This window comes from Malurus melanocephalus, unplaced genomic scaffold (assembly GCF_030028575.1).
Source record: "Malurus melanocephalus ecotype Western Australia unplaced genomic scaffold, MMel_1.1 scaffold_504, whole genome shotgun sequence".
Taxonomy (NCBI): domain Eukaryota; kingdom Metazoa; phylum Chordata; class Aves; order Passeriformes; family Maluridae; genus Malurus; species Malurus melanocephalus.
In genome coordinates this window covers 84,896-106,003 of record NW_026623736.1, presented here as the reverse complement: position 1 = coordinate 106,003, position 21,108 = coordinate 84,896, and the positions used below count along the sequence as shown (strand labels likewise).

Below are 21,108 nucleotides of genomic sequence, written 5' to 3'. Positions count from 1 at the left end.
GCACAAAGATGTAGCTTGCAACAATACCTGCGATGGTCCTCGCTCTCTCCTCTCTCTCCTGCTGGCTCGCTCTCCTCCTCTTCCAGAGCACAGTAGCCAGATTAGATCCTTAGAAAAAAAAATGTGAGAAATAGCACAATTCTCCCTTTTTTTTTTTTTTTTTTTTGCTTCCCTTCTCAGCAGCCCTTCTGAGCTCCTTCACTAACCATTATTCATAGACCACTAGGGGATATAAGGTAATTAGAAACGGCCCTATAGCATCCAGCCTGAAAATGTAATGCCAGCGGTAGGAGTGGTGGAGGGCTCTGGCTGCGGGCGGCTCCGGCAGAAAGTGCTCGYTGGAGCTGGGGACCGAGGTGAGAAGTGGGGTGGAGGAGAGGGCGAGCGGCAGCGGGTGCTGGCAGCTCTCCCGACAGAGACCAGGGTGGCCAGGGACACCGAGCGGCACCGGTTTGGGTTGGGTTTAGGGATGGTTGGGGCTGTTCGGTTTTTTTTTTTAATTTTTTTGTATTTTGGAGTGGGCTCGCCGTGCTCGTTGTGAGCCGTGCTGGGGCTGCGTGTGTGTGTGTGTGTGCGCGTGTGTGTGTGTTTGTGCCAGGAATAGCAATCAGCAGAGGCAGCACACAGAGCGCAAAAATGCCATCATGCAGGGTCAACAGAAAGCTGCAGACATTTTTTTCTCTCTTTTTTTTTTTTTTTTTTTTTTTTTTTTTTTTTTTTTTTTTTTTTTTTTTTTTTGTAGGCTTAATCCTCTGGAGCGGGGGAGAGGGAAAAGGAGGAGGCTGCTGCCTTCTTTATAGTTTTGATTTTTTTCCTCTTCCAACCTCGTAGGATCAGATTAACCCCCCCTCCCCTCCACGCACACACACACACACACACTCTCCAACCCCAGCGATCCCAACCCTCCGCCAGCACTGCACCGGGGAGATGCCGGAGTCGGCGCAGGGTGGGATGCGGGTCTGGCCGCCGCGATGAGCTGGGTGGGATGAGCTAGGTGGGCTCGGCAGGGAAGCAGAGCAGGAGGGAGGCAGCGCAGGGGGGTGGCGAGGGGGAGGTGGAGGCAAATGAACAAATCACACCTGCAGCTTTCTGCGTGCCGGAGCCAGCTGCAGCCCAGGCAGCGACCGGCAGGRAAAAAACCCAGGCGCGCGGGCTCCCGGCACCATCATCTGCGGGGATTTAGGTGCACAGTGAGCTGATGGCAGCTCACCGCTTCGAGCGATTGATTTTGGGGAGGTTTTTTATTAGCAGGAGGGGAAAAGGAGGTGGTAACAAAGAGCAACCCTTCCACACACACTGATTTTTCCAAGGGGTAAATAAAACCCGTCGCAGAGGCGGGAAGGGGAGATGCAGAGCTGTGGTGGCTGTGGTGGCTCTGGCACACCGGGCCACCCGTGCCCTGCCGCCGGCGGTGCCGCGATCGCCGCCGTGCAGCTCCGCGCCCCGGCTCCTGCCCGAAGGGCGCAAACGCCCAGCTCTGCCTCCTCCCACGACTCCGCTCTGAGCCTCTCGTTAATTGAACTAAAGCTGTTCACCTTGATAACGCAGCACGGCAGCAAGTTTCCGAGCCGTACGCGGGGGGCTGGAGAGCTATTTGATCCACTTCCAAGGCGCTGCCTTTCAATTCAACCCCTTGCTCTTGAAGGATGGATARCCAGGCCCTCTCTTTTCCCTGTTAATTACTCGAGATAGGAGGCATCAAGCTGCAAACCAGACCAAACCTCATAATGGGACACAGCACCTGCAAAAGCAGACTGTTCTCATCTCCCCTGTCCCTTTCCTCCTCATCCTTATCCTCATCCTCCTCCTCACCCCCATCCCCATCGCAGACCCAGCCTGGTTGTTTGTAGGTAATACACCACAACACGCTCCAACTTCACACATGCCTSGCTGCAGGATGGTAAATCAAGCTGGGACCTCATGGCTCTCCAGGGACTCGGTGTTATTCCCCATAATTACCAATCTGCCCTGCCCTTCACAGGGAAGAGCCAGGCACTGTTTGGCACCACAAGCCGTGACTGTCACCCTAGTAAAGCCAAGGTGGAATAGACCCAATGGATGTCACCCCCAGCTTCTCCTCTGGGATTGAGAGAAGAATAAAGGATTTGTTATTTTTACAYTACAATAAATTCAACAATCTGGTCCATCTATGTCATTTCCCAGCTCTGGTATGTTTGAAATCCCCAMCTCCAGGAATCCTGTGATTTCAGGAGAACCTCAGCCCTGCTCACCTCAAGCCCTGACCTCACTGTGATGAGGGGAAAGGTTGAAACCACAAGCCCCAAAGAGCCCCATATGCAAATTAAATCACCACCAAACACTTTGGTTACTAAACACTGTTATTTTTCCACAACCTTTACAGTTCTGTGCCTACAGTTTATGAGTTCAAAAAGGCTGATTTCATCACTTCTCAGCATTTCTGAGGTGTCAACACCCACATCACCTCTGTTTGTGTGACACGGTCATGTCTGTCTAAGCTCAACCACTGGCTGGGTGGGAGACCATCACCTATAACACCAATTAACTTTACTCATTAAAACCTCCAAGCWCATAGAGGATGCTGCTGCTCAGTTGTACAGATGGCAAAGTTTCCATCCCCTTGATAAAATCTGGATCCAAAGCATCCTGGAGCAGATCTCACCGTAACCTACCACAAAACAGCACAACCTGCATCAAAAAGCCTCTTCCCATCTTCCCTGCCATGAGAGCAGGGCTCACCTTGCTGATCAAAGTTGGAGGCTTCCCTGGATGTAACCCCGCACCTCCTGCCCTGGAGAAGCTAAAAAATAATGACTCATTGCAATGTTATTTCTGGAGCTGCTAAAACAAAGGCACACTGACTCCCTTGGCTCCCTCAGTGTCTCACCGCTTCGACCTGAATGATAAGGCATCCTGAGAAAACTGAGCTTTTCTCCACCAGTCTCCCCTGTGTGCTACCGAACTGGGGTACAAGGACCTCCCTGGTACCTACACAGGATGCTCTAAGCTGGCTGTTCCTCATTCATCCTCCTTTCATCCCTSTTCCTGGCTGATTTTCCCTCAGCTCCACTCCCAACAATCCCAATGGATTGTTTTCTTCCCCTGGTCCGGGTGTCACCTCGCACTGGGTGCCACACACCCCACACGTGTGGTGGCTCCTGGCAGGCAGGGAGCAGCAGCCCTGCCCCAGCTCTCATCAAGCTCCGTGCATCGGCTCTGAGCGGATCYGATGGATTTTCATTTCCTAACTTTGCCCTTCGGGCTATTTCTAACGAGCTTCCTCACGCTTTAAAAAAAAAAAATAAAATCCTTCATCTTGCAGCGCAGTGTCAGAACAGCAACACTCRGGATGACTGTGCCTGCGAGGAGGCTGGAAATTAATTATATCACAGTGGCTTTAGGTAGGGATCCATCCACTGACCTCCTCGGTGGGCTCCCATCTGGGACCTAGGGAACAGCCAGAAATCCCCTCCCAGAGCAAATAGGCTTTTTTTGGCCTTGGAAAACGTATTTTCGTGGTGCAATGTTTGGTCCATGCAGTGCAGCCCTGGGAGTGGAGCCACCACTGTCCTCCCACGACCCCGTCCCCTCCCCATACCCCATGTCCCCAGCCTTGAGCCCCCTTGTGCAGCCTCTTCCCGCAGCACCAGGTCCATCCATCCTCCTGGACTCATCCCTCCCAYTGGGAGGGAAGAATCAGTCCTGGGYGCCTTAATTTCCACTAATCAGATGTTTTAATGAGTTTCTCAGCACCCAGCACATCCCACTTCCCACCACCACCCCCTCCAAGGCCAGCCCCGCTCCCGCACTGTGCCGAGGCCCCTGACATCTCGAAGGCTTTCCTTGGTGGGAGAGCAGCGATTATTTCTCTCAAAAGGTCTCTTATAATGGAAACCATCTCTGCATCCCTCCTTGGTCTCCTCCTGCCGTGACCCAGGCTCCGTCGAGAGGAGCTCTGCTCCGAGGCAGCGCCGTGTTTCCATGGAAAGAGTGAATAGCAGAGTCTTCCCAGTGGTTTATTAGAATTCCTTTTACTTCGATGGAGAGTTTTAGAGCAAAGTAGAAAGGCTTTAATGTGGGGCTAATGGAGCCCCTGGGAAGTCCAGGAAGGAAATCTCCCCTGGAGAAGAGGAGGCGTGAGGAGAGGGAGGGCAACTTTCAAGACAAATTCCTGGACAGGTTGAAATTTTTTTGCAGGAGCCATCTCAGGCAGCGAGAAATGGAAATGAATGTTTGTTTTATTTTTAACAGATGTTACAAAAGACCTGCCAGTAATTCAGCGAACGATGCAAAACCTAGATCCCACTCACTTTTCCCGGCATGTCTTCCATCCCCTCCCTCTCCTGCTCGGTACAAATGCTTATTTGCATTTAGCATATCATATTTAAAAAAAAATAAAAATATTAAGCAATAAAATAACAATCGTACGCCACTTCATTTCCTCCCTCCCTAAGGCTTTGGTTTCAGTTTAAATCCTTGGTTGGAGCAGCTATTAATTGTTCTTAATAAATTTTTTTGTCTCTTCTGAGTTCCCAAACCTATCCTCTACTCACTCATTTTGGGGGGTGCCCTCTTGCCCAAGCCCCCATCCCTCTCTCCCTGCTGTTCCCGCAAGGAACAGCTCTTGACTCTGCAAAGTGTTTGGAGCCCCAGTGTGAAACACASACTGCAGCCTCTTCTTGGGGGAGAAATACAGGGATTTGCAGTTAAGAGATGGGGGGATGGAAAGGCCAGAAGGTACAATGGGAGGTGGATCCTAAAACCATCCAGCCAGGGGCTGGAAAAGGAGTGAGAGTGCAGCTCTCCAAAAATAACGTGCAGAAGGTGTGATCCATGAACACACACCACAGCACTTGGCTGGCCCACAGGGAACTCCAAAGGTGATCTGAAACCCACCATGATGCCAGAGAGGTATTTGGGATGAGATACAGCATTTGTGAGTGTCATACATGAAACTCAAAGCTGGGAATGGCAGTCATGRAATCCCARAATSGTTTGGGCTGGAAGGGACGTCAAAGCCCATCTTATTCCAACCCCCTGCCATGGGCAGGGACGCCTTCCACTATCCCAGGTTGCTCCAAGCACTGTCCAGCCTGGCCTTGGAYACTTCCAGGSATGGGGCAGCCWCAGCTTCTCMGTGCCAGTGCCTCACCACCCTCACAGGGAAGAATTTCTACTGAATATCCAATCTATCCCTGCYCTCTGTCGATGTGAAGCCATTCCCCCTTGTGCTGTCACTCCATGCCCTTGGAAAGAGTCCCTCTCCCTCTTTTGTAGYCCTGGCCAGAGGAGCCCTGAATCCCACGGATACCAGATTTCCTGAAAATGAGCAACTTTGGCAGCTCCTGGTTTAACTCTTGCCTGCAAAACACAAGCTGCAATGGTTCCCCTTTTCATGCCTAACCATGGAAAGCCACTTCTCCTCCCGATACCCAGCTTTCCACAGAGCAAGATCCCAGGAAAACCTGGARTGGGCAAATGCAGGGTGATTTTCTGCCCTGTTTCCTGTTAGCAATCCTGCATACACAGCCCCAAGTGGGGCTCAGTCCATAGCCAATTGCCCTACACACCAGCATGCCTTGCACTGGATACACACACCATCGATACCTTGTTTGTGGGATCCCAGGGGGGAAAAGAAGAGACAAACAGGGTTTCCCTGCACCCATTATAAACCCTAAAATCTGCCTGATTTCCAGGCAGAAAATGGCATCTGTGTGCATTTCCAGGTGACAGAGGAAAACTGGCTGTTTTCACTGAGCTTTCTCCTCTTCCCGTTACAATCCTGCACCTGGTTAGCAACTGTCGGAAAGAGGTTAATCACAGTCCTTAAATCAGGAACCTTGTTGTGGTATGCTCGGGATGCACATCTGTGCTCTCCATGGCTCATCCCCGGCGGCATTTGGGAGAAGGCAATATGCCAAAAAAACCCCACCCCCAAATAAGCCACCCAACCCCCCCCAAAAATGAGTGACAAGCATCTCATGGTGCAGGATCCTGCTGATTCCTTGAGCCGGTTGTGCAGCACACGTGAACAGCTCACGATTTCCCCAGCCCCACCACGGCTGTGGGTTAAAGGMATCTCAGATAACACGGTGTTGGCACAGCCATTATGGGGTAGAAAAGGCTTTTTAGGGATTGGGTTTTACTTGCTAGCCAGGCTTGTGATGKAAGGGAGGAGGCATCCCCTGGAAATGCCTTGGGAGCAAACCATGGGGACCAGGGGGGTCTCAAATCCCAACCCAGAGCTCAGCCCTTGGCAGAGGGAAGGCTGGAGCTCCAGYGACTGCCAACTGCCCAGCTTGGCTCCTGATTTCCAAGCATTGCAAAGCCTGGCCTGGCCTTGCTATTTCTAGGCCCGTCCCAGGGGATTACCCTGCTCTCCCTGTTTTGGGAAAAAGAAGCATTTTGGAGCACTGGAGCCCTGGTGCTCAGCCGGGTCCCGGGCTCTCGGTGCGGCAGAGCCGACGGTGCTCAGCACTGGAAACCGAGGCTGCTCCACGCATACACACGTGCACAGCCCGGAAAATGGAGAGGAATTGATCCCGGAGGCAAATCTCTTTTGTTCTAACCCCATTGCTGTAACTGGATCTCCCCAGGTCCTCGGCTCAGGAGCTGCGGCGGATCACATCGCTTTCATGCCTTCTCCCAGTGCCAGCTTGTCACATTCCCCCGTCGCCGGCGGCGGGGAGGGGACGAGTGGGAAGGGGAGGCATCGCTCCCATCGCTTGTTTACCTCACCGCGGTGCACGAGGGGTGCACGGCGGTAATGAGCAAAAACCTGGAGGGAGCAGATTGCAGAGCTGCGGCATGAGACCACCCCCAACTCACAGGCTGCCCCCTTTTTAACGAGGTCCCCCCCATCCTCCTGCTCGGCAGGCTCCCCGTGCCCTGACATCCCCCTGCCTTTCCCCGCTGTCTCGTTCCGACTGCAGAAATGCTGATTCACAGAGCCCGGCGCAGGAGGCGTTTGGGAGGCAGAGAGAGCAGCACAACACCGCCCGAGTGCACCCGACCTCCCCGGGCGCCTTCACACCGGTGACTGGCGACAGCGGAGTCGCTGCAGATTAATCGGCTCTGCGCTTATTCCAGCACCTCTTTCCCGGCGACTCCCCCTCGCCTCTCAGCAAGGTGAATCCATCCCCTCCGCTTCCCGGGAAAGCTCGCATGCGAATTTGTCTCCCCTTCCTTCCTTCCTTCACAGGGGAAAGCAAGGTGAAAGATTTCACGCGCCACGCAGCGAGATGCCAGGATAGCGAGATGGGGTGGATGGCACTTCCCCAGGGAAGCACTYTGCTTTCCAAGCGGTAGGGCAAAGAGAACAGCACCCTGACCTGCTGCCAGGCATGTGTCAGATCTCACTCGTGGATGCTTTGATGCATCCTCAGCAATCCAGACCCTGTCTCCTCCTTGCAGGGCAGCCAGTGCCCGGCGGCGGGGTCCACGCCCCGGCTGGCTCCTGGCATCCACAGCCACGTCAAGGGCGCAGCGCCGTGACAGCAGCCGGCAGGGGCCGAGCCTGCCCGCCCTGCYTCACCTCCCCTCTCCTCTCCTGCCAGCACGGTGCAGCTGGTGCAGCAGCAGGGCTGAAATCCGAGACAGCAAAAGGATGGGGCTTTGGGGCAGGATGCAAGAAGGATGTCCCCAGCAGCCCAGSGCAGGCAAATGGCTGCAAAAGCAGGGGATGGCTGTCCAAGTGTAGATCCCTCCCCTCTGGGACAACCACAACACACTGTAGGAGAGYTCAGGTGAATAAATCCATCCTGTTTTACTCCATCTTGCATTCCGTGACCCCATTCACTTCTACCCCCTGAGGCCACTTCATCCCAAAGTCACCTGTAGTGCCATGATGGGTGCAAACACTTGGGGACCTTGTGCACTAAACAGAACGATGTGACACAGACCTTCCTGTCACCCTCACACTCCTCCCTGTGACACATCCCTCTGGACCAGCTCAGCACTGCTTGGATCAGGCTGGATCTATCCCAGAGCAGGGTATGCAGGAGATAATGCATTATGCCAGGCAGGGAAGCCAATATTGCATCCAGCTCCACAAGCTCACAGGCACACTCTGGATATGTCTGGGGACACCAGGGCATCAGGACGCTCCTTGCCATCACCACGCTACTGCATCTGCAGCCCTGAGGCTCAAAGAACAAACCCAACTTTTACTTTAATATTTCCACTTTTTTTTTGCAGGGTGTATCAAAGCCATGCTGGTCCCCTGGTCCCCTCCACAAGGGCGACTGCCTGCCCACAGTCAGTGGCCAAACTGGGCTGCTCATCTGGCTCCCCGAAAAGCCATGGTGCATCTGAATAGATTTCCACCATACAACTCTAAAGGCCCCAGTGGTTTTGAATAGGAGCCCCTTGAGGTATTATCTCAGCAGTGCCTCGAGGCAACCACCTGAATCCTTCCGTGACTGCTGCACAAACCTGGAATGTCTCCAGCAGCTGGGGATTATGGACAGACCTTGCAGCGGAGCCCCCAGACCACCACAGCCAGCACCATCAGCTCTCAGATGCTTCCACGTGCACCCAATCCTCAAAAAACAAGGCACGGTGATGCTAAGAAGACCAAAGCCCAGATGCCAAGGCAGGAAACCAAGCTGAAGTTTTCACATTAATCATATCGAGCTCTATTCTTTTTCATCTATTTCAAGGCAAGTCAAAAAGAGGTTCACACTCTCCCCTGGCAAACCACAGAGGATGACGTGAGCCTGTCTCTTGCATTGCAAGTAGAGTGTGTCAAGCAATTAGCAAGTCATCAGGAATTCAGATAGGGTGGGCAGGATACGATCCCTCAAAGCTCTGTCAGGAGCATTACCCACCCTGGAGTTTCCCATCAGGCATGGAAGGCAGCAGAGGGAGCAGGGGCTGTTGGTGAGCTCTCAGGAGCAGAGCAGACACTGTGTGCCAGCAGAGCCYGATGCCATAAACCACCTCACGTTTAGCCTGTGCTGCAGCTCAGAGGCCCTGGGCATTCAACACAGATTTTTCCTCGTTCATTCCCAACCTCAGCAACGTGGCCAGGGCAATTCCAAGAACCCTCAGGCATCCTGCAGGCCTGCTGGGTCAACCTGGGCACCGCACACGTGACCCATCCCTGGGCATTTTGGCATTGCATCAACTCTCACTACTGCCACCAGTTCTACTCCCCGCAGCTCAGACCATGTTGGCTTCCACTCAGCATCCTCCCAGCAGCCCAAATCCTGCTCTGCTGGGAGTCAGTGGCAAAACCCATGCAAGAGCAGGAGTAAGCCTTCTATGCTCACATTGGGACGAGATTTGTACTTTGTGCTGCTAAACCCACACCACACAGCACACAGCCCTGGCACAGCACTCAAGTGGAGCGGGACCACCTCACCAGGAGCATCTCAGGATGGGGACTCAGTGGCTCACAGCCTYCCCAGAGACCTGGCTGGACCTCGTGAACACCCAACCAGCCCTGAAGGAAAAGAGGGAGGATTATCCTGAAGTGTGAGCAGCCAACCTGGGTGCACATCTCCCTCCGCAGAAGGACCTGATGTGCYGGGCGGGTGGCACAGGGGACGCCAAATCTGCCACCCGCCCTTTCTCCTCTCCATTGCCAAGGTAGCAGCAGACAATGCTATCTGCTGGGTTGTCAGCCAGCCCTCCTCCCGCCGTCTCTTTAGCCAGAAAACTCTCCATCTGTCTCCAGATGGGGTGTTTCTACCACTCCAGTCAAACCGATTCAGAGTGGAACAATGATGCTTTGTTAACAAAACAATTTTTGTGTGTCAAGCCCTCCTTCTTGCGGGTTCTCCCCCCCACCCCAGTCCCCAGTGGGTCAGCTTTGTGTGGCGTCCTACATTTTGTTGTTTCTTTCACATTTTAAAGGCTCCGTATTTTAGTACAAAAGGTGCCTGCGGAGCAGCTTTTATCTGCGAGGCAAGATTTGACACATACGCAGATCACAATTGCGACAGGAGGTTCGTGATGTGGTGGCTAAGGGTGGTGTCAGGACCTTCAGAGTGATGAAGCATTATTTCCAGTGATTTTTGCCTCCGGGATAAAAATTAGAGCTGGTCCGACGCTGCATGTAAGGCTTCTGTGAGCTGGAATCCCCCAAGGGTTCGTGGAGGGGGCAGAGAAAGAAAGTTTGAGCTTGCTTTGGTACAGGGCAAGCTCTCCYSTGTCCATCCATCCTTCTTGTRTCCTCCTGTGCAGGACAGGTCACCKCTGTCACTTGTGAGGGGAAGGGATGGGTACATGGAAMAAATCTATGTGCCTGTGAGTGAACTACACAACCTTGTCCCCAGCACAATCCCTGTAGTGGCCAAGAAGATCCAAGCTCAGCCCTCCTGTAGCCAGAATCTCTGAATGAAGATCCTGAGGAGTGTTTGATTTCTCCCCAGCTACCCGGGGTTGGATCAGCCCCCTTGACCCCTCACCCAGCAGCAGGAGGGAAAGCTCTCTTTCCTCTTCSAAAGGCATCTCCACCACACAGGCCTCCAAGAAAACCAGCTCTTCCTCTATTTTTCTCTTTTTCTTGCCCTGAAGCAATAAGCACACAAACCACCTTCTGCTCTGCACAAAACCAGCAGTTCCCAACAAACAACAAACCCGCTGGCTCTGGAGCAAACAGCTCCGTGTTCCTAAGGCTGGAAATTTCTACACAAGGGGGACCTTTTCTTCCAGCTCCCTCCACATTTGCAGGGAAGCTCCCTCCTCCTTCCTGTCCTCAGGTAACAGCATCTTCATGGAAACACCAATATTTTTATGAGTCATCCCCCTTCTTCCCCTCTCCTGCTCTGTGGCCAACACCCCTCTGCTTTCAAGATCAAAGCCGAAGGGGACCAGCTGTGTTGAGTCCTTTCCCTTCCAGCCCTTTCCATCTCCATTTGCAGCCGTCACCAGCGCGAGTCCCTGCTGTTCTGACAGCGCTTTGTGCCGCCCATCCAGCACAGCAGCTCTGTGCCCGCCGTCTGCTCCCCCTCCATCCCTCTCCTGCCACCCCTGTCSCTGCTCCAGCCACACTGGGAACACGGGAACCCTCCCAGGCTCCGGGCTCAGTCCCTCCAGCAGGCATGAGAGCTGCCCCGCTGGCTGCCCCGGCTGCTCTGCCTGTCATGTGCTGATTCAGAGGCAGAAATGTGCTCAGAGAGAAACGGGATAATCTGCTTCCACTGAAATCCCATCCTAATTCCCTGCGTTTGGTAACTCCTCCGCAGACCRGAGCATGAGACTGCATCTCCCTTCCAAACAAGCAATTCCACAGGGACCTTCGCTCCAGGCTGCTTTCAGCAGAGGTACAATCTCAGCTGGGAAAGTCCAGCTCCTGCTGTGAAAGCTGCTGAGGGAACAGGAATCTCCCTCCCTATCCAAAAAGCTGAACATCTCACACAGCCCTTGGTGCTGCAGCAGGGATTTGCAATGTGATGGGATAATTAGAGTCAGGGATGTGCTTCTTGTGCTTCTTAACTGCCAGAGGGCAGGGTTAGATTAGATATTAGGAAGAAATTCTTCCCTGTGAGCATGGGGAGACCCTGGCACAGATTGCTCAGAGAAGCTGTGACTGCCCCATCCCTGGGAGCGTCCAAGGTCAGGYTGGATTGCRCTTGGAGCAACCTGGGATAGTGGAAGKTGTYCCTGCCCATGGCAGRGGGGTGGAATGAGAGGATCTTTAARGTCCCTTCCAACCCAAACCATTCTGTGATTCYAGGATTCTTGATACATCCAGGAAAAYCTGTCCATTTTTGCTCTCGCAGTGASTSTTRTTCGTGCACRTTTGATGGAAGCTAYTTCCATGTGCARCGACTCACAGGTCTGACAGGTCCCTCTCCGGGTCATACACCCCATCCTTCATGACATCTCATCTGGCACCACGAGCACCTCCTGGGTGCTGCCATCATACGCTGTGCAGYGATACAATCCCTGCTTCCCAACACCTCGCTGCAACTCAGCCGGCTTGGAGCTGTCTCTCCTACAAAGATTTTGAAGAAAGCACAGAAGAATTTTGAAGATTGCACAGAATTAAGTCTCAGTACTTTTTATATGTAAAACACTGAATTTAGCTGCTAATGGCAATTCCCAGCAGAAAAGGATGGTTAGTAGTGGCGGGTATATTTATGAATACTATCTAAGCAAACGCCGTGAGGCGGGAAATGTATCGGTCCTCATGGAAAGCTCCCTGGGTTGTTGCTGCAGGCATCTAAATGCAAAGTTTCACCATGGCTTTTTGAGTTTTGTGCTCTGCTACACATATCCCTCTCAAATCTCTTCTCTCAGGAACATTTCTCAGCCTCTCTCCTGCGGTCATGTGTGTGTCACCATGACCTGCTCGTCTCAGTGAGGGTGGCAGCGTCTCCGTCCTTCTCCAGCCACTTCACTGACTTGCCAGTAAAYAGAAGTCAGGGGATCTGCTTGAGTGGTCTCCTTAGCTGCTCTCTCCAAAGTGGAAAAGGGCTGACTTACAAAATACCCACGTCCTGGATTTCTGAGAAGTTTTCACTGAGAGCACATTGTTTTTCCCCAGCAAAGCCAGAAAAGAATTTACAGTTGGTTCACACAGTGAGACTGCTCTGCTTTCTCTTTCCTGGGACAGGAACCCAGTTTGAAACAGATTGCTAGCAGCTAAATGCAAGTTCCTCAGCAGCTTCCAGGGTGAAAATATTCCCTCTCCAGATCTCCTTTTATGTCCACAACACATTATTCCGGTGGAGGGCTCTCTTGCTAAGAAAAGCTCTGGAAACTCCCYGCCTTGTCTCCAAAGTGGTTCAGGTGTGGGAGCCAGCTCCCCTGCAAGCATCCCTTGGTCCTGCTGCCCAGCTGATATGTCCTTAATTCCTCCATCTGTCCCCTCCAGGCTCAGGCTGGCTCGGCTCTCAGACAGTGAATAYGTACAGCAGGCTGCAAGGCTGCTTGTCCTAAATATATACTTTTCCCACAGCTTCAAGAGAAACGATGTCTTCTAAGTCCCCCAGCCCACTCCTTGGGGTGCTTCTGGGGCTTTCCGTGCTAAGCTGCCTTTGTCCCACACACTGCATGCAGACAGACAGGAGGTTCACACCAAAACCCACCTCTCCTCTCTGCCTTTAACTGAACCAAAACAAAAAACAGATGGAAAATCAAATGCTGGCAGTGTGRAGCATGTGGGCTGCACTTGCATCAGCCCTCCTGGAGCTGCAGAGTGTATTCCCTCCTGCTACGGGGTCCCAGGGCAGAGCCAGACCTTCCCAAAAGGGTYATTGCTGGGGGGGATCCTGCTATTCCCCCTTGCCAACCACCAAGCAGCATGGAGGTGGGACAGAGGGAAAGATGGGAATGACAGAGGCAAGAGCAGGCTTAGCATTTCAGGATAGTCCAGAAGGAACCATTTCAACCTCCAAACAGGATTTGCACAACACACAGCGAGCAAGGTACTGGGGCTGCAGACAGAATAGTGGGGGGACAGTCACAAACTGAGCACTGAGCTGCTTTTAACCAAGCTCCATCCATCCCACACACTCCCTGAGGCAGAGACACTGCAGAGGAAACACCTTGAGACCAGAGTTAAGACTGTCCCCTAATGAATGCACGGTGATCCGCGGCCRTAAGCTGCTCAGATGTCCTTAATTCCAGGATTTCTTACACGCTCCGTGCCTGACTTTGTAACCTTAATCATGTATTTTTTAGCATTGCTCTTGTGTGCACGTGAGCTTATCTCCTTTTACCACGGGCTCTTCTTTTAAGGATAAACAATATCCATGACTCTTCCATGTCCCTCCCTGGGAGCACATCAGCATCCCTAAACTTTCCTGAAACCTCCCCAATTTTGCAGCTGAAACTGAGTGAGCTATGCAATGATGGGACTGTTCAGGCTCCACTCCAATTCCTGTTGGAGTCTTCATCACCCTCAGATGCTCAGAGGTCACTCCCACGTGTGGATGAGCATCAGGATAACCCCTGTGGAAAGGGGCTCCCAGCACGGCGCAGGAAGAGCAGGAGCAGAGGGAGCCTGTGGTGGGGGCAGGGACCAGCAGTGTGTTTGTGGAGTAACGCTCAAACTGCCGTAACGGATTGCCTTGTTTACACTGGGCCCGGGCAAAATCACTCCAGGGATGGAGACACAGAAGCGTCCAGAAGCCTCTGAGAGCAAGAGAAGCTTTTCAGCCTCCTGCCTCTTAGTTTTGCTTATGAAAACATACCCCCCCCTCCCCGCATGGCTGTCAAGGGGCGGAAGCTTTAAAATCACTGTAGTAAGCACGGGAGGGATGGGGAAAGGAAAGGAAAAGTATTATCGGATGGGAATGTGGCTTTTCCGCTCCTCCTTGCCAGGAGGAGCCCTCGGTACCCAAGGACGCACCAAAAAGGGTTGCTGGGCCATAGAGTGCAGCAAGAGTTGCCAGGAATTGCTGGGAGAGGGAAAGGAATAAGTAGGAACCACCTTAAGGGAGGGGAGCTGCCAGCAGAACAGTTAAAATGACTAAATACTTTCCCAATATCACTCCTCCACGTAAGCATTGCTGTAATTGCCCTTGGGATGTTGCACAACGGCAAAAGGGAGGGGCAGGTGCTGGCAGGGAGGGAGCAAAGGCGTGCAAACCTCCAAATCTCCATCCCAGGCGCTGCTGTCATCGAGGAGAGACGCTCATGGATGTCTCTGCCACCTCAGGCCCTGCTGCTGGATTTATTCCCCGAGGGGCCATTCCTCACATGAGCCGGAGGACTCCCGGGAGGACTCACTCCTCATGCCTCTGAGACACAGCGGGCTGCCCCAGGGAGCAAGAGCAAAAGGCGAGGAGGAACAGAGCCCACGCTGCACTGTGTGGCAAAAAAAAAAAAAGGAAAAAGAGAAAGAGAGAGATATAAGGGCTTCATTCAAGCGCTCTCGCTCTCTGGAAGTCTCACGCAGAGCAGCTGGTCTTTAAGACTGTTGCAAGCACGCCATGCAAGCACAGAGCCCTTCCATTCCTGGGTGCTTTTATTAGTGACACTCAGACAGGGCAGGCACTCGACCCCCATGAGAAGRAAAACGGCTGACTCATTCTTCCAGCAACGCTTGAGAGCAGGACACAGCACTGTGGGTCCTCTCCTGCTTCCTAAGCCAGATCACCAGATCCAGGCTGGGATGCCACACACACGCACACACCAGCTAATCCGCAGATGTGCTGGGTCCCTGGATAGAGCATCTGCAGCCTTTGCTTCCAAAAGCTGCCCGCTGATGCTCGAGTCAAAAAGGAAACCTCTGAGAGATGCAGTCTCGAGGTTTAAAACATCTGTGGGCCATCAGCCATTAAATGGGATGCTATGCTGGTTTGCTGCTCTCAGGTCTCACGCCAGGTTCATCGCTGTGCCGGCTGGGTACCGTCCAGCAATGCATTAAGTGATGTGACTATTTCTGTTCTCATCACATGTTTGCTCTCATCCTCTCCAGGGTGTGTGCAGGGGGGAAAGAAACACACATTCATTATGGAGCATCATATTTTGGTAAGGCWTTTCGTTTCTCTGCGTAACACCAGACTCTTGGCAGAGGAGAAGGGGGATTTTGTTTTCCTAATATCCATGTACTCAGGTATTTCTGTTACAGGAGGCAAAGTCAAAGAAATGCTAATCAAATATCCAGGAGTGCACAGTGCTGACATCCGCACCTCGCTACTATATGGCCTTTCATTAGCATTACCTAAATGTACGACCGTACAAAGAGCAGATTTCCTTAGCAACAGGGCTGCCTTCATATTTCCTCCCCACTACCCCCTGCCCTTAGAAGAAAAATGACTTCAGCTCTTTCTCTGAGCCGTGCTCTGTGCTGCAGCAGTGCTCTACRCTGCTGCCAGGCTTTGCTATATGCTGCATCTGGGACGCCTGCCTCTCCACGCCGGGATCCACGAGCCATAAAGCAACCTCTTGACTTAGCTCTTCTGTACAGCCACAATAAAACTCCGCTTTTCCTAACGGAGCATATGCAAAACAGCCCTGTAACGGCAGAGGGGGGATCCTCTCCTCCAGATGACTTACAGCTCCCATCGCCGAGGGAGGATGTCCAGCACGCTCRGCAGTGCTGGCATTGCTGGCTGGCGACTCCTTTGCTCCCTGACACCTGGCTGAAGGGTGACAACTGCCCTCGTCCCCAAATGGCACCGTAATCCACCTTTGCCTTGGGCAGGGAGCTGCCAACCCCTCCTCTCCCCGGATCTGGGCCAGGAAGACGGAACACTTCATCCTCCGCGCTCTCCCCCGGTGCCACAGCCTGGTGCGCTGGGCTATTTTAAGAGCTCGTCTGGGAGACTGGCACACGCACCGCGCTGCCGGGAACTCCCTGCTTCTGTTTCAAAAAAGCTGGAGGCTGGGAGCCTGCTGGGACTCACCCCTGTGATTCCCAAGGTCTGACCCTCCTCTCGCTGGGACTGGCGCAACGCTGCTGAGTCAAACGGAATTAGTCCCAATTAGCACCGGTGAAACGGGAGGAGAATCGTGCCCTCCCTGGCATTTCAACCCCCCCAGCTGGAGGCTGGGACCACAGAGCCACCCCCTCCAGCCATGCCCCTGCTTTTCATCTCCCTGCTCTCCAACCTGCTCGTTCTGTGTCGCCATTCCCTGCCTTTCCCACACGGATACTCTCTCCCTTTCCCATTATGATAGGGTCTTTGATTGCACGATCGCATAACTATAATGAGACAAATATTTATTTTGCAGATATGGGTTAATCAGACCGAAGGTATAGAAATATTTCATGCKCTAATCAGAGTACCTTCAGCAATCAGTATAGTAAATAACTCAGGTAAATTAACATAGGAGAGTTCCCTTATCAGGTTTTAGTCTAAGATATATGTGCATTAAGGACTAATTTGCTCTCCCCCCTCAGATTTGGGCTGAAGCCCAAGATGAGGTTGAGACCAAGGTTCCCTCCCATCAGCTTTCATGGGAGCTGTGCAGGCTTTGCTCCTGGCAGGATCAGACACCAGGATGAATATTCAGCAGCGCAAACGCCTTTGTTTTCTGTGCTCTGCACCTTTAAATTTCCAAGGGCTCCGCTGTTTTCAGCTCAGACAGCCTTTTTGCATTCAGTACGCTGCAAGCTGACACAGAAGACACGATGGAGCAGGTTGTGTCTCCTGCTCTGAGCCCTTCACGCCACTCTGGCAGCGTTCAGGGGCCATATTAAGAGCTGCGAGTAATTAGTGAATTCCTCCTGCCCCAGCGCAGCACAGAGCAGCCGTACCGGGCATCTCATGGCAGGCTGGCAGCAACCAGCGGGTGCATCTGGTGCCAAGAGAGTAGGTGGCTGTGGGGACGCTGGGCTCTGTGTGGGTCCGGAGGGGCTGAGAGCAGGATGAGCCAGTGAGAGCCCAAGAAGGGCTCCTGGGTTCAACAAGCCCTCCCAGGGCGCTCACCCTCCTGCAAATTATCAGTCCCAGGAGACACCTTATAGAATCATAAGCTTGGAAAAGGCCATCAGGAGCTGCCCAGACTCCTCAGTGTCCCTCACTCCAGTGTCCCCAAACCAGGAGGGGCTGTGCTCCCTCCCCAAAGCAGCTCCTAAAGCTGCATTTCTCCTGTATTGCTCCGAAAGAGCTCCCACAGAGGAAACACAGAGGATCTGCCCTTGCCTCTGTCATGTTTTGGGATCCCTRAGAACAAAAAGCACCGGAGGAATGGCAGGCATTATAGTAACGATGGTGACAAATTTAATTAGAGCAGGAAGCTCTGGAGTGGATTTCAAATGGCAACACGGCATTTTGTGTGAAAGCATTGCCTCGCTCCCCGCCCCGCTCCCTCCCCGCCTCCACCACGCGGCTCCATCCAAACCCACCCCACCCTGCGGGATGCATCCCTCTAATTTTCCCACATGTTGTCCCCTTCATCCTTTCCCCCCCCCACACCCCACACTCCTGAACCAACACATTCCCGCGGTCTGGAAAATGCAACCGTGGAGCAATTCAATAATACAGCGGCCAGATGTGCAACAGTATATCCAACATGTCATTCAAAGGAGCCCTTCAGTGGAGCCGAGACATGCTATCCCGCAATCTTAACTAATACATCCTGAGGCCCTGGAGGAGTTGATGGATGTATACAATTCCCTTTCCTACAGCTGTGGTCCCTTTTAGAGGGGGCATCCAGACTCAACAATAGCCCTGCTGTTGCTTTCAAGACAGAACCTCTTCAGATAAACCGGGCTTAATCCTGACCCCGGTGACGCCCGCCCAGGCTATGCCGAGGTCGGTAGGGTTTGGGAGCCRAGGGATGGGGATCCAGCCTCACAGAGATGCTGTCTGCCATTCCACCTTGTGCTACAGGCTCTGAGAAACCTTGGTAACTGGTTGGAATAGAACCACCTTGGGGAAAAGGCAAGCGGAGAGGAGCAGGTAATAAGATTTCTAACTGGTGCTGGTAGAAAGAAGGAAGTAATATAACAGTTTAATTAATCTATGCCTATTAGCGTTATTAAAGAAAACAGGGAGCTATTGGAGATTTACCTCGGAGAATATCATCAAACGGGGACCTTCTGCAGGGAATTTTATGTCTCTGTGCCCAATTTATAACCAGCACGGAGGTGTGGTGTTAGTGACAGCCAGTGCTGAAATGTCACAGTGCTTAGAAGTCATTAGCTGGGGACACAGGGAGAGAGAAAGAGAGGATGGAGGAGGGGACAAGGGAGAAATGGGGAAGGAAGGAAAAGGAATTAATTTAATTAAAAATATCTTTAGAGCCTGTCTCTTGATTTGTGTGGTTTTGGGGCTTGGCAGAGCTGCTGAGAACGGTGTGGAAGGAAAATCAAGGTTGCTGGRGCTTTTTGAAGCTGATAAAAAAAAATAAGCACACTTTTCATGTTCAGGAAGATAAATCCCCATTTTCTCAGTCTCAAGACAATCCAGTTATTTACTGACAGTTTTACTGTGAAATAAAAAGGGCTTTAAGCTTCTTTCTACTTGATGTCTCCATAGCCTGAATATTATTAGATCCCAGCCTGGTGCAGCTGGAGTTTTGGTTAATAAATTTAACGTCATTAGACAGAAAAGCCTTCGACTGAATGTTGCAATTCTTTTTTTTTTTTTTTCCCTTTTTTACCCTTTTTTTTTTCCTTTTTTTGCTGTTGCAGTCAGACTGTATGTAGGTGGTAAGAATCAAAAGAAAGGAAGTACGCTTGGCAAATAGGGGAGTGCTAAAAAAGGTTTTGCTCAGGCTGGGGGTTCAGTGCGAGGGTGTTTCGCCCACAGACGAGGCGAGGCTGAACCCCCACTCAGGGGATGCACCCTGACGTGATGCCGCTTTCRCAGCATCTCTCCAGGGAGCAAAACACTCCAGATTTCACAGCAATGGTGYGTCTCAGGGTGCCTGTCTCACTCARAGGGCTGGTACTGCGTGTGGCCATGCCACTGCCACCCCACCAAGGTCTCRGGTACGCCCTGGCAGCAGCAAGACYGCGATGCTYGGRGCTGYKTTGGTGTYACCACCACAGAGCTGTGCTCAAGGTGGCTTTTTTTGAGATGAAAAGTCTGCTTTTCCACCCAAAGTCTGCCTTGAGGCCAATGCAAGGCCAGGTTTTGGTGCAGCAGAATGTCTTGGTGGGACAATGGGGGAACAGCCAGGGGAAGGCAGATGGCGGTGGAGCCGCTTGTTCTTCCCRTGGGGAGCCAGGCAGCTGCGGCTCCTCCCAAGTGGGGCTCACTCSTGTGGAGGGAGAGCTCCCACCAAAATCCAGGCAGGTCCCTGTTCTCCCTCTCAAAACTGCAAAACTGCAAAATTGCCTCCATCTTGTGCCTCCCTCTGCCACCCACTCCCCTCAGCCTCCCCGCCATGGCCGAGCCTTCTGCCACATTGGGAGAAAGACACTGAGGGAAACACCACAGCATTCTCATCCCTCAAACCCCACCACTCACCTCACCTTTCCTAGGCTGAAGATGTTTTCCCCAGGCTGAAGGTGTTTTCCCCAGGCTGAAGAGACCTTCCCCAGCTCAGGCCCACACGCCATGGCCCGGCCTTCCCTCCCTGCTGAGCCTGGAAYATGGCGGGCTTGGGGAGATGCTTTGTTTAGGGGGAGCTGCTGCTGGCACGTGGGCTAAAAACATGCCCCACACTGTGGGTTTCTAACCCCAAAACCCCACAGGTGTTGTGGACACCAAAAGGAAACTTTTATGGTAGAAACAGGATGCTGAATGACCCCTCCACCTGACAACTCTGCCGCCATCGGCTTCACTCCAGGAGAAACAGTCTCTAAGTCCTTTTACAAAAATAAACAGCGGTGGCTGGAAGCAGAGGGGCAGGAGAGGGGTCTCGGGGAGATAGCGAGGGGCCAGGGTTGGGCAGGGACAGTTGTGGAGCTGGGGGCTGCCGGGACGGGAAGGAAGTGGTTGTTGTGGGAGTAACGTCAGGAAAAGCCTCGGCTGGGGCCCGGGYGGGCAGGGAGAGGGGAGATCTGAGAGTTCACGGGATGGCCATGGGGAGGAAGAGCCCGAGGGAGACGAGCCAAGGGAACAGTCTGGTGTGGGGACGGGGATTGGGGCAGTGAGGGGATGGAGAAGGGTCTGGTGAGAGCCCAGTGTGGGGATAGGGAAGGGTCAGGACTGGGGATGGGAAGGGTCGTCCATTGTGGGGATGGGGAGCGGGGCAGTGAGGGGATGGGGAAGGGTCCAGTGTGGAGACCAGGAAGGATCCAGTGTGGGGATGGGGAATGGTTCAGTGAGGGGATGGGGAAGGTGTGAGCATCCACTTGAGCAGTAGTCCGCTGGGAGACACCTATCCGGAGAGCACAACCGACCCCAAGACCCTGCTGGATTCAGTTTACTCCCCTGCCAAAGYGATTTCTAATAAAGGTTGTTTTATTTATTTATTTTTTAAATCCCTTCTCTGGTGAATAAAAGCAAAACAAATAACCCCAAGCAGTGAGGTTAGGTAACAAGCAGCAGATGGCTGGCGATAACAGGTACCTTCATACCTGTGCACCCCTAATCCACAGCCTTCCCACCTGGAGGTGCTCCCAGCCCCGTGGCTCTCACCAGCCCAACAATCCCAGCCCAGCCAGAGGATACAGGAGTGCAGGCAGCAGCGAGCTGCTTTAGGGAAATCCAGTTTGGAGCCAAGTCAATGCATGCAGAGTCATTAATCTAGGTCTGGTGCCAATAGGGATGGCTTTGCATTAGCCGGGCCCCTTTGTAGTTCAGACAATCGGTCGTATTCAACCAGCGC

The 21,108-nt window shown here is 52.8% G+C and overlaps 2 protein-coding genes across 3 annotated transcripts in view; one reads left to right on the top strand and one right to left on the bottom strand.

Annotated features, from left to right (window-relative positions):
* The window catches only part of PEMT (phosphatidylethanolamine N-methyltransferase), a 123,168-nt gene that overhangs the window by 24,122 nt on the left and 77,938 nt on the right, over positions 1 to 21,108 (top strand). The gene's annotated exons all lie outside the window — the stretch shown is intronic.
* The window catches only part of RAI1 (retinoic acid induced 1), a 61,894-nt gene that overhangs the window by 37,890 nt on the left and 2,896 nt on the right, over positions 1 to 21,108 (bottom strand). Inside the window, exons 2-3 of one of the 2 annotated variants that reach the window (XM_057381310.1) lie at positions 14,525 to 14,742; positions 28 to 108 (exon numbers count right to left, since the gene is read on the bottom strand). The gene's annotated coding sequence lies outside the window, so the exon portion shown is untranslated. The remainder of the gene's footprint in view (positions 1 to 27; positions 109 to 14,524; positions 14,743 to 21,108) is intronic. The other variant, XM_057381311.1, reaches the window with a different exon arrangement.